The sequence below is a fragment of the Pongo pygmaeus genome, chromosome 12 (assembly GCF_028885625.2).
Source record: "Pongo pygmaeus isolate AG05252 chromosome 12, NHGRI_mPonPyg2-v2.0_pri, whole genome shotgun sequence".
Taxonomy (NCBI): Eukaryota; Metazoa; Chordata; class Mammalia; order Primates; family Hominidae; genus Pongo; species Pongo pygmaeus.
In genome coordinates, this window is record NC_072385.2 from 124,226,446 (window position 1) to 124,242,705 (window position 16,260).

Here is a 16,260-nt window from a genome sequence, read left to right on the forward strand (position 1 = left end):
TCTCCTGACTACCATGCATTAGTTTTGTTTGCTTTTGAACTTTATATAAATGTAGTCACAGTTTATACACACTCGGGTCTGGTTTCTTGGACTCGAGACTCATGTCATTGTGTGTAGTAGTATTAATAGTTTGCTTCCCTTCATTGTCATATAGCACTCCATTTTATAAACATATATTTATCCATTCTCTTGCTGATGGACATATGGGAAGAGCAATGGCTGCTGAGTACTGTACTTGTTTCTTGGTACATCTGCATGCATTTCTGTTGGCTGTAAACCTATAAGTGGACTTGCTGGCTCATAGGGTATGCAGATATTCAATTTAGTAGACAGAGTTTTGATCTTGTTGCCCAGGCTGGAGTGCAATGGCACAATCTTGGCTCACTGCAACCTCCGCCTCCCAGGTTCAAGCGATTCTCCTGTCTCAGCCTCCTGAGTAGCTGGGATTACATGCACCTGCCACTACGCGTGGCTAATTTTTTTGTTTTTTTAGTAGAGACGGGGTTTCACCATGTTGGTCAGGCTGGTCTCGAACTCCTGACCTCAGGTGAACCGCCTACCTCGGCCTCCCAAAGTGCTGGGATTACAGGTGTGAGCCACAGTGCCTGGCCATCTTTTTTTTTTTTTTTAAACTCTGGCCAGAGGAATTATAGAAGGTTCTTGAGAAGGTGGCTTTAAAAAGACCATACATAGGCCAGACACAGTGGCTGATGCTTATAATCCCAGCACTTTGGGAGGCCGAGGCCGAGGCAAGAGAATGACTTCAGGCCAGGAGTTCAAGACTAGCCTGGGCAACCTAGTGAGATCCCCAGCTACACAAAAAATTTAAAAATTAGCCAGGCATGACGATGTTTGCCTGTAGCTGTAACTACTTGGGAGGCTGAGGTGGGAGGATTGCTTGAGCCCAGGAGGTACAGTGAGTTGTGGTCACGCCACTGCACTACAGCCTGGGCAACAGAGTAAGACCCTGTCTCAAAAATAAAAGCCTATAAACAACGATCAGGACCAGGACTGTACTGGGGGAGAAAAGGAAAAGAAATGCCGGGAAGAGGGAGTCCACGGGCAAGATCTGCAGGCCAGAAAGTGACTGGTGGATTTTAGGAATAGTCCAGACTAGTGTGTAGGACTATAGGCCCCTGCGGATTGGACATGGGCAAGCTGTCCTTAAGAAACATCTGGCCAGGCACAGTGGCTCAGGCCTGTAATGCCAGCACTTTGGGAGGCCGAGGTGGGCAGATCACTTGAGGTCAGGAGTTCGAGACCAGCCTGGCCAACATGGTGAAACCCCATCTCTACTAAAAATACAAAAAAAATTTAGCCAGCCGTGGCGGCCAGCGCCTGTAATCCCAACTACTTGAGAGGCTGAGGCGGGAGAATTGCTTGAACCCAGGAGGTGGAGGTTGCAGTGAGTCGAGTAACAGAGCGAGACTCTGTCTCTCTCTCTCTCTCTCTCTCTCACACACACACACACACACACACACACACACACACACACACACACACACACACAGAAACATCCCAGTGTGGTTAAACCTCCGGGCCTCTTCCTGCTTCTAATTTTCATCAGTGAGAATGGGAGAATACTAACTTCTCTCACAGGATACAGAGTATGTTAAGGAGTCGTAATTCATCAATGTTGTATTGGTTTTTCTTTTTCTTTCTTGTTTTTTTTTTAGCCTTTGTTGGTGCTTTGCTGTCTGTGTGGAGGACACAGAGAGTCATAAACCACGATCTCCTCTCTTCCAGAGTTCCTTCTTGGCGTTAGAGTCATCGGCCGGCTGTGTCGTAGCCAATGTACTGAGCTTTGTGGCTCTTGGAGCTGGCTCCCTCCCTCTCGGCTGCCTCCATGCGTGGAGGTCACTTGCTGGAACGCAGATGTGTGCAATGCCCAGAGATCCAAGTAAAATATCTCAACCGGTTCTTGTTGTTGTGGAAACAGCTCTGGCTCCCAGATGGTTGACACAGACAAACAGAAGTCCCTGCTCCGTCTGACATCACGTGGCTCAGCTGCCATCTCAAAAAGTGAGCTTCCTGTGTGGATAAGGCAGCCCCATAGCCAGCCTGGCAACAGACAGCTTCATGAGAAGGGAAAAGATGAAGACGGATTCCTGGGCGAGGCCGACCGTGGATCCGCCATTCCTGCCTGAGCCTCTTCCACAGCTGTCCTTTTTAGAGGTCACCAGACCATCCTCACACAGACCTCATGGTGCCTGCACCTGGACTCATTAGAAGGTTCTGTTGCCTTAGCTTAGTAAATTTTCATGGAGAGCTTTAAGTTTTCCTTTTTGCATGTTATCCTCATGGTTGTACTCTCCAGGGGACTTGTTCCTTCGGTAATTATCTTTAACGAAGGTATTTCCATATTGACGCGAGGTGGGTGGGGTGTTGAAGAGAGAGGGAGACTCAAGATGGTGCATTGACTCTGGATTACATTAGAGGGGTTAGATGGATGAGTGCTAGTTACATCCCAATCAGAACATTTGCACCACTAGGTTTCACCAAATGCCAATCATACTGGACTGAGCTCCTCTGCTCCTCTCCCTGAAACATTAACAAAAAGTCATTAACAAAAAGCCTTCCTTTTCTGAAGGCAAATATCTATCTATCTATCTCATCAGTCTTAGGGCTGGAAGAGATGCAGCTCTGGGCTGGCTCTGATGAGGACTTGTCACAAAGGCTTGGGTAAGTGACTTCATCTTGCTGGGGAGAAATGGTCTCTTGCCCCAGGTTCAAATGGTCGCCACCTTCCAGCTGTAGTAGGGATCTTGGGTGGGGCAGAGTTGAAGGCTAACCCTGGGCCAACGGGTCAACATGATGTCATGTGCATTAAGCAGGAGATTGTCCTTGGGGACCCGAGAAGACGCCTAGGGTCAAAGGAAGCTGATTTTTCTGGTTATTAGAATGGTCCCATTTCTCTGATTTCAGGGACTTCAGAAGACTTCTAGATTTGGTCACCCCCAAAGCCTGAAATGTCACTAGGGGTCACTCCCTTGACTAAGAGTTTGATTGCTGAGGGCTCCTGTTAAAATGCTCAGCCTCACCAAGCAGGGCTGTCTGCATGCACAACGCCTGCTCATAGCCGCACATTCACCCGCGAGCTTCCCTGGCTGTCTCTTAGCAGAGCCTGGACGGAATGGGATTAGGGAGGCCAATTCTGATAGAAAGACTGAGCCTGGGGCCGGGGGACAGGACATTGGGAGGACATGTCCTTGTATGGCCTGTTAGGGAGGGTGTGGCAGACAGGACACTGGGCGGGCATGCCGGGGCAGCAGACGGTGGCCAGCGGCTCTTGGAGCCGTCCCTCTCCACTCCACCTCCTTGTACCGTGTTTCACTGCAGGACACTCTCACCTCGAATATTGCAGCAGCCCCTTTCCTGGTCTCCCGTAGCGCCCACCCCGCACTGAGGCGTCCCTGGGGATGGGAGAGGCCAGGCGGCTGGAGTCTGCTTCCTGTGGGGGCTGCCCCTGGTCTCCGGCCTCCTCCCTTCTCCTCCAGTCCTGCCCTCATAGGTAGCCAGAGGGGTCGAGGGCCTTTAAGAAGCTTCCCAAGGTCTTCTGAATCCTCAGCAAACTCCTGCCCTGGCATTCAACGCCTGCCTGTCTAGGATCCTGTCTCTGCAGCTCTGCCCACATGACCGTATCCTTGGAAGAAAAAAAAAATGGGGATGCACAAAGTGACCAGCACAGGGTATTCGTAATGACCGGGGAACAGCGACTGAGAAAGCAAGAGCCTTCCCTGCAAATCTGGGTTCAGACGCGGCAGAGGTGGGTACTGTGCCACGTAGTACCCACGCGGCAGAGGTGGGTACGTTTTCACAGCTCAGTTCTCACGGAGTCCCCAACACTGGGCTGACTGAGCCCCTCATCCTGAAAGGCCAGGGGGCCTCCTTTAGCGAGGCCGTCTCGCTCTCCAGTGTCCCCCTCGCCCTTGCTGGTTCATCCAGGGGGGCCAGTGCGCTTAGCCCTAAGTGAGGGGTTGATGGCGCCACCTGGTGGCCCCGCGCCTCCATCGCGCTGAACGCTGCTGATTCCAAAGCTTCGGAGCTCGGGGTCTCTGACCGGAAGACCTCACTCTTCCAGCCAGTGTGTCCTGGCTTCCCAGGCCATGGCAGTGCTGGGGCACTTAAAGTACCTTTGGGCCTCCACACAGACTTCTAACTCAGGGTGGACAGAGGAGAGAGCATTCTGGAACCTGCTGGGCTGTCCCAACCCCATCCCCTGGGAGTTTCAGCACAGGATGCACTGGGGCTGGCCAGGCCTTTGGAGGAAGGGCGTACCCGGGGGTGAGGCCACAGCCCCCACTTGCCATGGCACCCAGGGGTTCCCAGGGAGCCTGGGCAGCCTGCTGGCCAGAGCTTGGAACGGAGGCGTCCCTGGGGAAGGGAGAGGCCAGGCAGCTGGAGTCTTTGCTTCCAGGAGAACCACTGGCAGCCTTCCTGTGGGCGCTGCCCTCAGATCAGGACTGGGCCTGGGTAGCATGCGTCCTGCCAGAGAGGAGATGTGGGCAGAGCTTGGCCAGGCCACTCAGGCATCCCTTTCCTGTGGGTGAGTGGGCTTCCCTTCCTGAGCCCCAGACGTGAGAGATCATTGCCAGGACTTTCTGCCAGCAGCCATGGCAGTGATAGGACACTTAAAGCAACTTTGGGCCTCCACCAGGATGGGGGACAGGGGTCCTTGCCACCCCCTCCTCCCCCACGCTCCCTCCACAGCATTGTCTGTTCCCTGGATGCTGTGCTGAACCTCCGCTCCAGTGCTCGTCTTGGCTCCAGCCTCATAGAATCTCCTTCCCTTTCTTCCCAACCAGCTTCTTCAGCTTCTTCTTTCTGCTTCTTCTTCCTCTTCCTCTTCCTCTTCCTCCTCGTCTTCCTCCTCTTCCTCTTCTTCTTCTTCCTTTTTTTGAGATGGAGTTTCACTCTTGTCGCCCAGGCTGGAGTGCAATGGTGCTATCTTGGCTCACCGCAACCTCTGCCTCCCGGGTTCAAGTGATTCTCCTGCCTCAGCCTCCTGAGTAGCTGGAATTACAAGTGCCCGCCACCATGCCCAGCTAATTTTTGTATTTTTAGTAGAGACGGGGGTTTCACCATGTTGGCCAGGCTGGTCTCGAACTCCTGATCTCAAGTGATCCGCCTACCTCCGTGTCCCAAAGTGCTGGGATTACAGGCATGAGCCACCGCGCCCAGCCTTCCATCTAGCTTTGATTAACCTCAACAAACGTTTTCCAATTCCCATGCCCTGGGCCTGGGCGACCTGAATCCCATTCCAGCCCTGTGAGCTTATGGTGATGCCGGAGAAGGCAGGTGGGTAAACAGACTGTCAGTGAAACTGCCCCTCTCTGAGTCGGCCTAAACCCCACTTCCTCTAGGAAACCCTCCCTGCCCCACTGTGCACAGTTGGTTGGTTTGAGAGCAGGGAGGCGCCCAGCTCCAGTGGGGGCTCAAGGATGCTGCCCTAGCCAGGGAGCAGACACCTCACTGCTGCCATGTGTGGGGAGTCAGGGGCGGGGGACTTCTCTGGGGTCTGGTCTGGGCCCCTAGGTGTGGCCCCTTGCTAATTTCAGGCCCAAGAGTCTGGGGGCATCTTCTCCGAGCTCTCAAGCTGTGAGGGCCTGAGCGGCCAGCCCTTCTCCAGGGCAGCACTGGGAAGGGTGCACAGGCTTGCCAGCTTGAGGCCCGCCACCTGCGATAACGGCCCGGATTTGGATTCTGCTAGTACAGGTGTAAATGTGTGGCAGGAGGAGGCCAACAGCGGCTAACAGAGCAGTGGCGCCCGGAGCATCTGCCGGGAACCAGCAGGACACACAGGAGGGGGACGCCGGGGCTCCCGGGGGGAACTGGCCCGGCCGCCGGGGCAGGATAACAGGCCTGAAACGGGTTTGCCGGTTCTCTCTGGCCAGCTGCTGGACTTCCCACACTTTTCCCGGTCAGGGAGTGTGTGATACTGCGCCACTGCCACGGAGCGCAGACTGGGGTGGCTGAGACTCTGCCATTTACTCCCTCACAGTTTGGGAGCCAGGAGGTCCAAAATCAAGACAGGGGCAGGGCCAGGCCCTCTGATATTCTGGGCAGAATCCTGCCTGCCTTTCCAGCTGCTGGCCTGGCCGGGAGCCCCTGGTGTCCTGGCCTGCAGCGGCAGTGCCTCGGCCTCTGCCTGTCCCCACGAGGCGTCTCCCTGTGTGTCCTCATGTACCATTGTCTTCCTCTTATAAGGACAGTTGTACTGGATGACAGTCCATCCTAATGGCCTCATCTGAACTTGATTACCCTGCAAAGATTCAGTTTCCAAATAGGTTCACCTTCACAAATACCGGGGGTCAGGACAAAAACATCTCTTTTTGGGGGGCACAATTCAACCCTGAACGGGGGAGAAACTGAGCTTTGGTGAGATGAGGGGCAGAGCCTGGCACTACGAGTTCCAAGCTTGACGTTTCTTTCCAATCCTGAGTTTGAGCTTGCATTTCTGCATTATTCCCTATTCTGAGTCATGTTTGCTTTAACAGGAAATACAGTATGATTTCTTCAAATCTTTGCCACTTCAATATGAAGAAACGTGTTTATCCTGTGGCTCCAAAAACTTCAGTGCATTTCTGAATTTTCTCAAGGGAATTTATCCCCAATTTGAAAAGTATAAACCAACCTGAATTCGTGTAGTTCTCATAAAAACCCAGGCCAGGCACGATGGCTCAGGCCTGTAATCCCAGCACTTTGGGAGGCTGAGGCAGGCGGATCACCTGAGGTCAGGAGTTCAAGAGCAGCTTGGTCAACATAATGAAACCCCGTCTCTACTAAAAATACAAAAATGAGCCAGGCGTGGTGGCACTTGCCTGTAATCCCAGCTACTCGGGAGGCTGAGGCTGGAGAAATGCTTGAACCCAGGAGGCGGAGGTTGCAGTGAGCCGAGATCACACCACTGCACGCTAGCCTGGCCGACAGAGCGAGATCCCATCTTATAAAAACAAACAAACAAACAAACAAAACAACCCAGTGAAGTATGCATAGTTAACAGAAGAGGAAACTGAGGTGAATCTGCTAAGGTCACACCTCATAGGTATAGGTAGGGAAGTCCACATGAGAATTCAGTTCTTTTTTGGCTTCTTGGTCAGGTTAGGGTTTTTTTTGTTTGTCTGTCTGTCGCCAGGCTGGAGTGCAGTGGCACAATCTCGGCTCACTGCAACCCCCGTCTCCCGGGTTCAAGCGATTCTCCTGCCTCAACCTCCCCAGTAGCTGGGATTACAGGCGTGCGCCACCATGCCCAGCTAATTTTTGTATTTTTAGTAGAGACGGGGTTTTATCATGTTGGCCAGGATGGTCTGCTGACCTCGTGATCTGCCCGCCTTGGCCTCCCAAAGTGCTGGGATTACAGGCGTGAGACACCGCGCCCGGCCTGTTTTGTTTTTTACCATAAGTGCATGATGAGGGGAGATGAGGAAAGGGGAAGAGAGAGAGAGCACTGTGACCACCCCCTAGCCCGGGAGAGAGATTTGTGTGCCTGTTGTGAAAAGCAGGGATGGAAATTCTGAAATAAAAACACAGTTGGACAGTTTCCCACGGAGTGGTAACATAAGCCCACCCAGGCCAACCGTATTCAAGTGCTGTCTATCTACCCAAACGCCCATGTCAGAAATGCCCTTCGGTGCTTCCATGTAGAAGGGAGGGAAGCACTTTTACATTTTAGTTCTGCTTGTTATTTGGAAGTTATTTTAAAGGTCATTGAAGTGGGCTTTTTTTGTTGTTGTGGTTAACAGACAGCTGTTTCCAGCCACTGCTATGAGCCCATCTAAGTGAAACTGTGAGGATTAAGGAGAGAGGCACCCATGACTGCCTTAATCCACCCCTACCCGTCATCTCTTCACCCATCCACCCATCCTTGCTGCAGACCTTTACTGGGCACCTGTGCCAGGAGACCATCACTGCCCATCAGAAGCTCATACAGGGAGAAGCAGTGGCCACAGCAGAGGGCGTCCCGGGTCCTAGAGAGCACTTGGAGAACAAGGGAGGGCTGCAGAAACTGCCCTGTCCGCATGCATGCACGCATGTTCTTGGGTGCATGTCTGTGTGTTTGCGTGTGTGTTTGCTTATGTGCATGTGCAGTGTGTGTGTTTGAGACAGAGACTGAGAGTGCAAGTGGGTGTAAGCACACACACCTGCCCGTCAGCCCTGCCTGTCTGCTCAGAGTTTCACCTGTCACCCGGCCACGCCCTGTGACCCCCCTCCTGGGCTGGGTGAAGCCAGGACACCTGTTGCCAGCCTCGAGCACCTGCCTAGTTGCTGCGCCCGTGTCCTGTGCATGTTCCAAGCCAGCCCCCTGAGGTAATCCAGGCCATGACTCAGGAACGTCATGTTGGGACACCCGAGGACCCCCTAGCCCCTGCCCTAGGGGTCAGGGCAGCAGGTCCCGTCTCCCTTAGCTGGGCTGGGCCCAGGCAGCCTGTATCTCTGTTTGCTCCAGAGGCTGGGTGCGTCCCGCTTGGGGGCTGTGTGAGGCCCGCTTGTTTTCACCCACAGATTCCCAGGGTTCTCAAGGCAGAGGAAAGCGACAATTAGGGCAACACCCATGTTGATTGGATCAGAGTGAATCCCAGGCCTGCTTGGGAGGCTTTAGGCACTCAGCTCGGCCATCTCTGAGGGTGAGGGCACGTCAGCCACTCTGCTGGGGCATCTCTGTGCTCAGCATCATGTGGGCTCATCACAGACACGAGAGTGTATCCTCTCAGAGGGAACGGCCTGGCAGGTTTTGCCTGTTTTCCTGCTCACAGGTTGAATTTCTTGGCCAGCATCACACAGCCAGGCCAGAGCGGAGCAGGGCTGCCTGCTGCACCCAGTGGCTTCTTGTCAATCTCAGCCTCTCGTTCCCTGCCTGGGAGAGGGTCTCAGTGCGAAGGGCAGAGGGGTCTTCTGGAACCAGCCAGTGCTGTGTCGGTGAGAAAGGCCAGGAGGAAATTGGAGGAGCACAGGCCTGAAACTCTCCTGCTGCCTTGCCGGGCGCCCGAACCTGCTCGACCTGGGTGTCTTTCCGGCAGGGGAAAGGGGGGCGGGGCGCGCTGCATCGCTTACTCTGCCTGTGTCTTAGGGGAGCCTACCCATTGCCCTCCAGCACCGGTGAACAAAGACCCCCATGGTGGCCAGGCCTGTGTGGGGTGTAAACAGTGTCCCAGGGTGTCTTGGTGTCCTCACTACTACATCCTCCACGTTCCAGAGGAGAAACCGAGGCCCCGAGGACACCCAGAATTGCCGAAGGTCACACCAAGGGGGAAGAGGTGACATTGAAGTGGACACGGGGTGATGAGAGGGGTGCAGAAAAGGAGATATCCTGGCATGCCAAGCCTGGGGCTGGTTGTTCACATCCAGGAAGGTCCCTGCAAGATTGTGGCACCTTTTCATGGCAAGCAGACATAGCACCATGAATACCCACGGCCACTCCCAAGGGCCCCTTCATGTGGTGGCTGTGCCCAGCACTAGGCACACAGGAACCGAGGCCCAGAGAGTTCTGGGTGGGTGGGGAGAGCTAGAGCCTTCTTCCTGGGCTCCAGGGCTTTTCAGTAGCACCACTGGCTTTCTAGAAGGTTGCTGTGTGATTGGAAACTTGTGCTTTGAAATACGATTATCTGTATGGGGAGGAGGTTGTACTGGAGGCAGCAGTGAGGGGTGGCAGCACCAGGCCAGAAATGGATGTGGGGTCCCCTTGCCTGGAGCTGCCACTCCCCCAGCCACTCTGTCCTTACAACCAAAACCCCAAAAGGGGGCTGAGCCGGCCCTTGTGAGTGAGAGTAGAGGAGAAGGAAGGGGCTGTGGGGGGAGAGGAGCACATGGAGCTGGCCCACATGGAGAGAGGGACCCCAGGTGGCAGGGTGGCATTGGGGGAGATTTGCCATCAGAGTGACCTTAGTGACTGTGCCACCTCGGCCCTGACCTGGGCAATGCCTGTGAGGGCACTGGGGCCCAAGGTCCCAGAGGAGCAGGTGAACTAAGATGTGGCTCTCACAGAACCTCAAATGTATCTCCAGACATCCACATATCTGTGCACCTGACACATGTTTCTGGAACAGCTACTTGGCCAAGCACCACCAGCTTGTCTCTATGCCCCTCTTGCTGGGGAGCCCAGGCTGGGGCAAAGGAAGGCACAGGGGCATCCATTCCAGGCTTTCCAGAATAGGCAGAGCACAGAAGGGGTGCCCACTGGACATGCGGAGGGAGGAGATGAGAAGAGTCCCCAGCGCCAGAAGGGGTGGAGACGGCCTTGCTGGGGGAGGGGGCACAGATAACCTGCTGCTAGGCTCTGGCTGCAGTTGGAAACAACCAAAGTTTTAAAAAGAGGGTGAACCTCTTAGGAAAGGAAATGACATTTGTAAAGAGGTAGGGACGTGAGGGCAGGGACGATGGCCTTGGTGGCCACAGCTCTTAAACCAGTGGGGAGGAGGCAGCCATGCCAGCACGGTGAGATCCAAGCCACAGTGACGGGGCTGCACTCGCTCCAGGTAGATTGCTCAAATGGAAGCTTCTGGATGGATAACTAAGGCAGTACAACCCCCAGTCATTGTCTGAGGGCCACCCCGGGGGATGGAGGGAGTGCAGGCCAAGTGGATGCAGGGCCCACGGCCAGTTTCCAGGGTGAGCTGCAGGGCAAGCTGTGGGAAGCCCCAGAGGCAGACGCTGAGGGATGGGCACCCCAAGAGAGTCCAGGGATCTGAGGCCATCTGGGTGGAGCCTGGACAGCGTCTACTCCAGGGAGCAAAGCTGAGGCAGGAGCCGAGGGCCTTCCAGTGGATGTGGAGACTTCGGCTTACTCCCGCACTGACTTTATCCCATTTCTGAGCCTGTCGCCACGTGTAGAGCCTTTTGGGTTCAGTTTCTCTAGAGACTAACTGTGGCCTCCCATGGGGTGTGGACAGGACAGTCTCCCGGCTGCATGGAATGGGATGCCGACCGAGGGACGGGCTGTCTCTTAAAGACTTGCCACCACACCTCTCTTTTCCATGCCAGGCTTCTGGGGTCCCCTCTGCTGCAGATGCTTCGGGAGTCTCAGTGGTTCTGCAGGGCAAAGCTGGCCCTGACCGTGTGCTGCATGCCCGGAGGTCTGACATCGGTGCTGCTGAGTGGGCTGCCGTGGTTTCCCGTCTTGCAAAGAGTCGGTGAACTCTCACCCTCTCTTGTCTCCTCGTCTCTGTGCCCTGTCCTGCGGGGCTTGGGAAACCATAGGTGATAAACACATGAGCCAATCTGCCATCTCCACTGGAGACAATGCTCTTTCTGTGTTCCCATCAGCCTGCCTAGGACTGAGGTCAGCTCCAGGGTCAGAGGCAGGACTGGAGTTGGATTCTAACTCAGGCAGAGACAGGGCTTGGGAGAAGAAATCAAGGTGGAGGGCAGAGGCTGCAGGTCTTTGCCAGGCGCACCTCAGAAGTGGGTGTGTCAGGCTGTCCAGAGTAGACTGCATAGAGGCTGGGGCTTTGACAAGGGGGTGACCAGTCCAGGCTGACCTCAAAGGCAAGAACTTGACGGCAGGGCCAGCAGGCATCCGACGTGGGTGGGCCCTAAGGAGGCTGAGGGAGATGATAAACTGTGAAGAGCCAGCAGCCCAGAAGCCAAATACAGGGAGGCAGAGAAGACAGGAGAGACGGAGGCTTGCAGGACCTGGTGGTCGGGGAGGGCCAGTGACCAGGTGTTTAGAAGCAGCACCTCCTGTGATTGGGGCTGAGGGTGAACTCTGCTTTCAAGCAGAGGTGGTTTGTCCTGGGTCTTCCGTGATGACACCAGGTCAAGGTGGGCCGTGAGCACTGAGGCCTGTGGGGAGGCAAGGCCTGTGGGGAGGCACAGAACGGAAGGAAAATGAAGACAGACACGCAGGGACTCGGGTGTCACTCTGAAGGAAACCACTTAATGGTAAATGGAGCAACAACATGGTAGCCTTTCCTCTGGGGGAGCCCAGAGACAAGGGGGCTTTGCCACTTGGGGGAGGCTCTCGGAGAAGGAGAGCTGATGCATTCAGACTTCTATTAATATTCATTTCTGGGCCGGGTGCAGTGGCTCACGCCTGTAATCTCAGCACTTTGGAGCCCCAGGTGGGCAGATAATGAGGTCAGGAGTTTGAGACCAGCCTGGCCAACATGGTGAAACCCTGTCTGTACTAAAGATACAAAAAGTTAGCTGGGTGTGGTGGCACACACCTGTAATCCCAGCTACTCGGGAGGCTGAGGCAGGAGAATCACTCGAACCCAGGAGGTGGAGGTTGCAGTAAGCCGAGATCACGCCATTGCACTCCAGCCTGGGCAACAAGGCAAGACTCTGTCTAAAAAGAAAATAAAAATAAAAATTCACCTGTGGCTGCCCCAATGGGGGGAAGGCACAGCCCACGCCTGGATGATGCTTTACCCTTTACAAAGCACTCAAGGGCAACATCATGACCTGTCTTAGTCTATTTCATGCTGCCGTTTAGAATACCTGAGGCTGGGAACTCATAAAGAAGAGATTTACTTCTCACAGTTCTGGGGGCTGGGAAGTCCAAAATCAAGGCTCAGTTGTCTGGAGAGGGCTGCACCCTCCAGAGGGGAGGAGTGCTGTGTCCTCATGTGGTAGAAAGTGGGAGGCAAATGAGCCAGAGGCCGTGTGAAGCCCCTTCTATGAGGGTCTTGATTGATCTTATTAACAAGGGAGAGACCTTCTTGGCCTAATCACCTCTTAGAGGCCATACTCTTCAAGCCATTACATTGGCCACACCTGAATGTTGGAGGGGAGACATTCAAACCATAGCATGGCCCATTCTTTATTTTATTTTTGAGACAGGGTCTCACTCTGTCGCTCAGGCTGGAGCACAGTAGCGTGATCTCGGCTCACTGCAAACTCTGCCTCCTGAATTCAAGTGATTCTTCTGCCTCAGCCTCCCAAGTAGCTGGGATTATAGGCGCCCACCAACTCGTCTGCCTAATTGCATGGCCCATTCTTAACCATAGCCTATGGTGGGAAGGAGCGCCCAGCTTGGGGCCAACACAGGCAGGTCAGGGAGGGGCTGTGCCCAGCGCGGAATGGATGGCACACTCCCTCCCAGAAAGGCTGCTGCAGGGTTCAGCACTCTGAACCTTAAAAGGTTTACCCAACAGAGCCTCCAGATGCTCAGAGTCTTGCAGGCTCAGAACCAGAATTGTCAACTTGCCAAGATGAATCTGTCTCTCGGGGGAGGACCCACACAGAACAAGCATTTGTGAGTGATGTATACAATTTATGTTGAGGCATGAATGTTAGAAGAACTGACTTTTTGCATAGGCATGACCAGAGCATTTTTCTTTCTAGGAAGCAGAAGTTTGCTTGGTAAACATGGAATCGGAACGTGGGAATTGGGCCACTGGGATATTCAATTGCGTCAGACTGTTGTAGCTGATACTCTTGGACAGAGGGGCTTTGCCAACTGGACAGATGTCTGAAGTGTTGCTGACCGAGCTCCTTGCTCTGTGTGGGAGGGATCTTGCCAGCTCCAGCCTTGGTGGTTCTCCTTTTTCTGTTTCCAAGCTTAAATAAGCACTTGGCTGTTCTGATTAGCACTTTTAAAAGCTGTGTTAATAAGTTCAATTAAAATAGAAGAATCTCTCATTCTGTCATATCGGGTTTTTTTTTAATTGCAAACCAATAAAACTTAAATGAACTTGAGCAAAAGTTAATTTATTGGAAGGATATATGGGAGACTGTACTAGGGTTCTCAAGAGAAACAGAGACTGAGGCAGAGAGAGAGACTGACTTTAACAATGATCTCACACAATTGTGGGGGCTGGCAAGTCTGAAATTTGGCCAGCAGGCTGACAGGCTGAACATTCAGGCGAGTTGATGTTGCAGCTTGAGTCCAAACTCCACAGGACGGCAGGTTGGAAACTCAGGCAGGACTTCTGTGTTGCAGTCTCAAGAATTCCTTCTTCAATTTATCTGTCTCCTCTCAAATTTAAGTCCTGGAGGCTGGAAGTCTGAAATCAAGGTGTCAACAGGGTTGGTTCCTTCCAAGGGCTCTGAGGGAAGGGTCTGTTCCAGGCCCCTCTCCTCAGCTTGCAGATGGCCATCTTCACCTTTATGTGGCATTTTCCCTGTATATGTTCCTGTGTCCACATTTCCCCTTTCTATAAGAACACCAGCCATATTGGATCAGGAGCCCACTTACTGTTAACTAATTACATCTGCAATGATCCTAGTTCTAAACAAGGTCACATTCTGAGGTACTGGGGTTAGAACTTCCACATATGAGTTTTGAGGGAACCATCTTAGTTTGTTCAGGCTGCTATAATAAGATACCATAAATTGAGTAGCTTATAAATAGCAGACATTTATTTCTTGCAATTCTGGAGGCTGGGAAGTCCAAGAACAAGATGCTGGTGGATGTGGTGGCTGGTGAGGGTCTGCTTTCTGACTCACACATGGCACCTTCTAGCTGTGTCCACACTTAGTGGAAGGGGGCATGGACGAGCTCCCTTGGCCCTCTTTGATAAGGGCACTAACCCCATTCACAAGGGCTCCACCCCCTTGACCTAATCACCTCCTGAAGGCCCCACGCCTTATACCATCACGTTGGAGGATAAGATTTCAACATATGAATTTTGAGGGGACATAAACATTCAGAGCACAGCAAGACAAATTAAACCATAACAGGCCCAGGTGCAGTGGTTCACGCCTGTAATCCCAGCACTTTGGGAGGCCAAGGCAGGCAGATCATCAGAGATCAGGAGTTCGGGACCAGCCTGGCCAACATGGTGAAACCCTGTCTCCACTAAAAATACAAAAAGTAGCTGGGTGTGGTGGTGGGTGCCTGTAATTCTAGCTACTTGGGAGGCTGAGACAGGAGAATTGCTTGAACTCGGGAGGCAGAGGTTGCAGTGAGCCGAGATCGCACCATTGCACTCCAGCCTGGAAAACAAGAGCGAAACTCCATCTCAAAAAAAAAAAAAAAAAAAAAAAAAGAGTTAGCTGGGTGTGGTGGTGCACACCTGTAATCCCAGCTACTCAGAAGGCTGAGAGGCAGGAGAATCACTGGAACTCAGGAGGCAGAGGTTGCAGTGAGCTGAGATCATGCCATTGCACTCCAGCATGGACAAAAAGAGTGAAACTCCATCTCAAAAAAATCAAAAACAAAAACGAAACCAAAAAACACCATAATGGAACATAATTCAAATAATAACAGGAACCAAGTTCAGAGGAGGGTGGAACTCAGGCTTGGGCATGGCCAACACCCAGGACAATTCCAGAGGCTTTGGAGCAAGAATCACAACCTCTGACTCAGAGCCCAGCAATCAGGGCAGGCAGCTGTCTCTTAGCCTCTTGAGAGGACTGAGGCACCCCAGCCAGTTTCTTTGTCCCTCTTTTCAATAGCCAAACTCCAGGAGGGAGCAGTGACTGACGAGGCTGAGCAGGAGCCTGTCCCTTACCTGCAAGAGGGCAGCAGGGGCAGTGGGGAGGGAGGGCCTTGAATGGTGGTCCCACCAGATCCTCTCCTGTGTGGAAGAGGTCATTCCAATTTTGCACTCTGGGATACTGTTAGGAAGAGGAGATGCAGGCAGGTAGCGAATGTGGCCAGCCCTGCTTCTCGAGTGACTCTCCCACCTCTTCCTGGATGCTTAGGTGTTGATTCCATGGCCTAATTCTCAGAGAGCACAGGCAGATGTGGATGCTGAGGCACACAGGTATTGGAGCTGTTGCCCAACATCTGGCCGGGAGCCAAGAAGCCCAGGTGTCCCTGACAGTGCACCTTGAACCTGGGCCCGCCGTCTTATGTGGAGCAATCAGCCAAGTGTGCGCCGAAGACCTTCCAGTCCAAATGTCTACAGTGGCTGTGTGTGCAGAGAAAGCGCTGGGCTCGGTCCCTGGAGCCATTTCTCCAGCTCTCACATTTCTTTTTCCCAATCCTCTTGTAAGAAACTAAGGCAGCACCCTTTCCTGGCTTCAGGGGAAGAGCTGAGGCCAGGTTTCAGGTGGGCCACAGAGGAGAAAGTACTGGGCTCTCAGGACTTCTCTCCCAGGGCCCTTGAGGATGTGGCCGGCATTCCCCCTAGGGACAGCACCCTGTGCTGCCCAGACCCCTGTCCCCTCCTTGATGGGGAACACGGAGCTTTCCTGGGCTGCTGGCCTACCAATGCCAAGAGGCTGGCCCACAGCCTCTCCAGACTCAGCCAAGAGCCTTGCCTGGAGCCCAGTGTCAGCTGCAGGGCCTGGGACATTTCTGAGGAATCAGAGGCAAGGATGCCAGAGCTACGAGGAGCCTTAGATTCAGAAACAAGGCTCAGAGAAGGCAGCACC

At 53.6% G+C, this 16,260-nt stretch overlaps 1 long non-coding RNA gene across 1 annotated transcript; it reads left to right on the plus strand.

The window, feature by feature from the left end:
- Nucleotides 1-1,484: 1,484 nt before the first annotated feature.
- Nucleotides 1,485-13,583, plus strand: LOC129029545 (uncharacterized). Its single transcript, XR_008500235.2, has 4 exons — nt 1,485-2,232; nt 2,619-2,682; nt 3,607-3,766; nt 13,282-13,583. It is a non-coding gene; the product is annotated as an uncharacterized LOC129029545 (long non-coding RNA).
- Nucleotides 13,584-16,260: the final 2,677 nt, after the last annotated feature.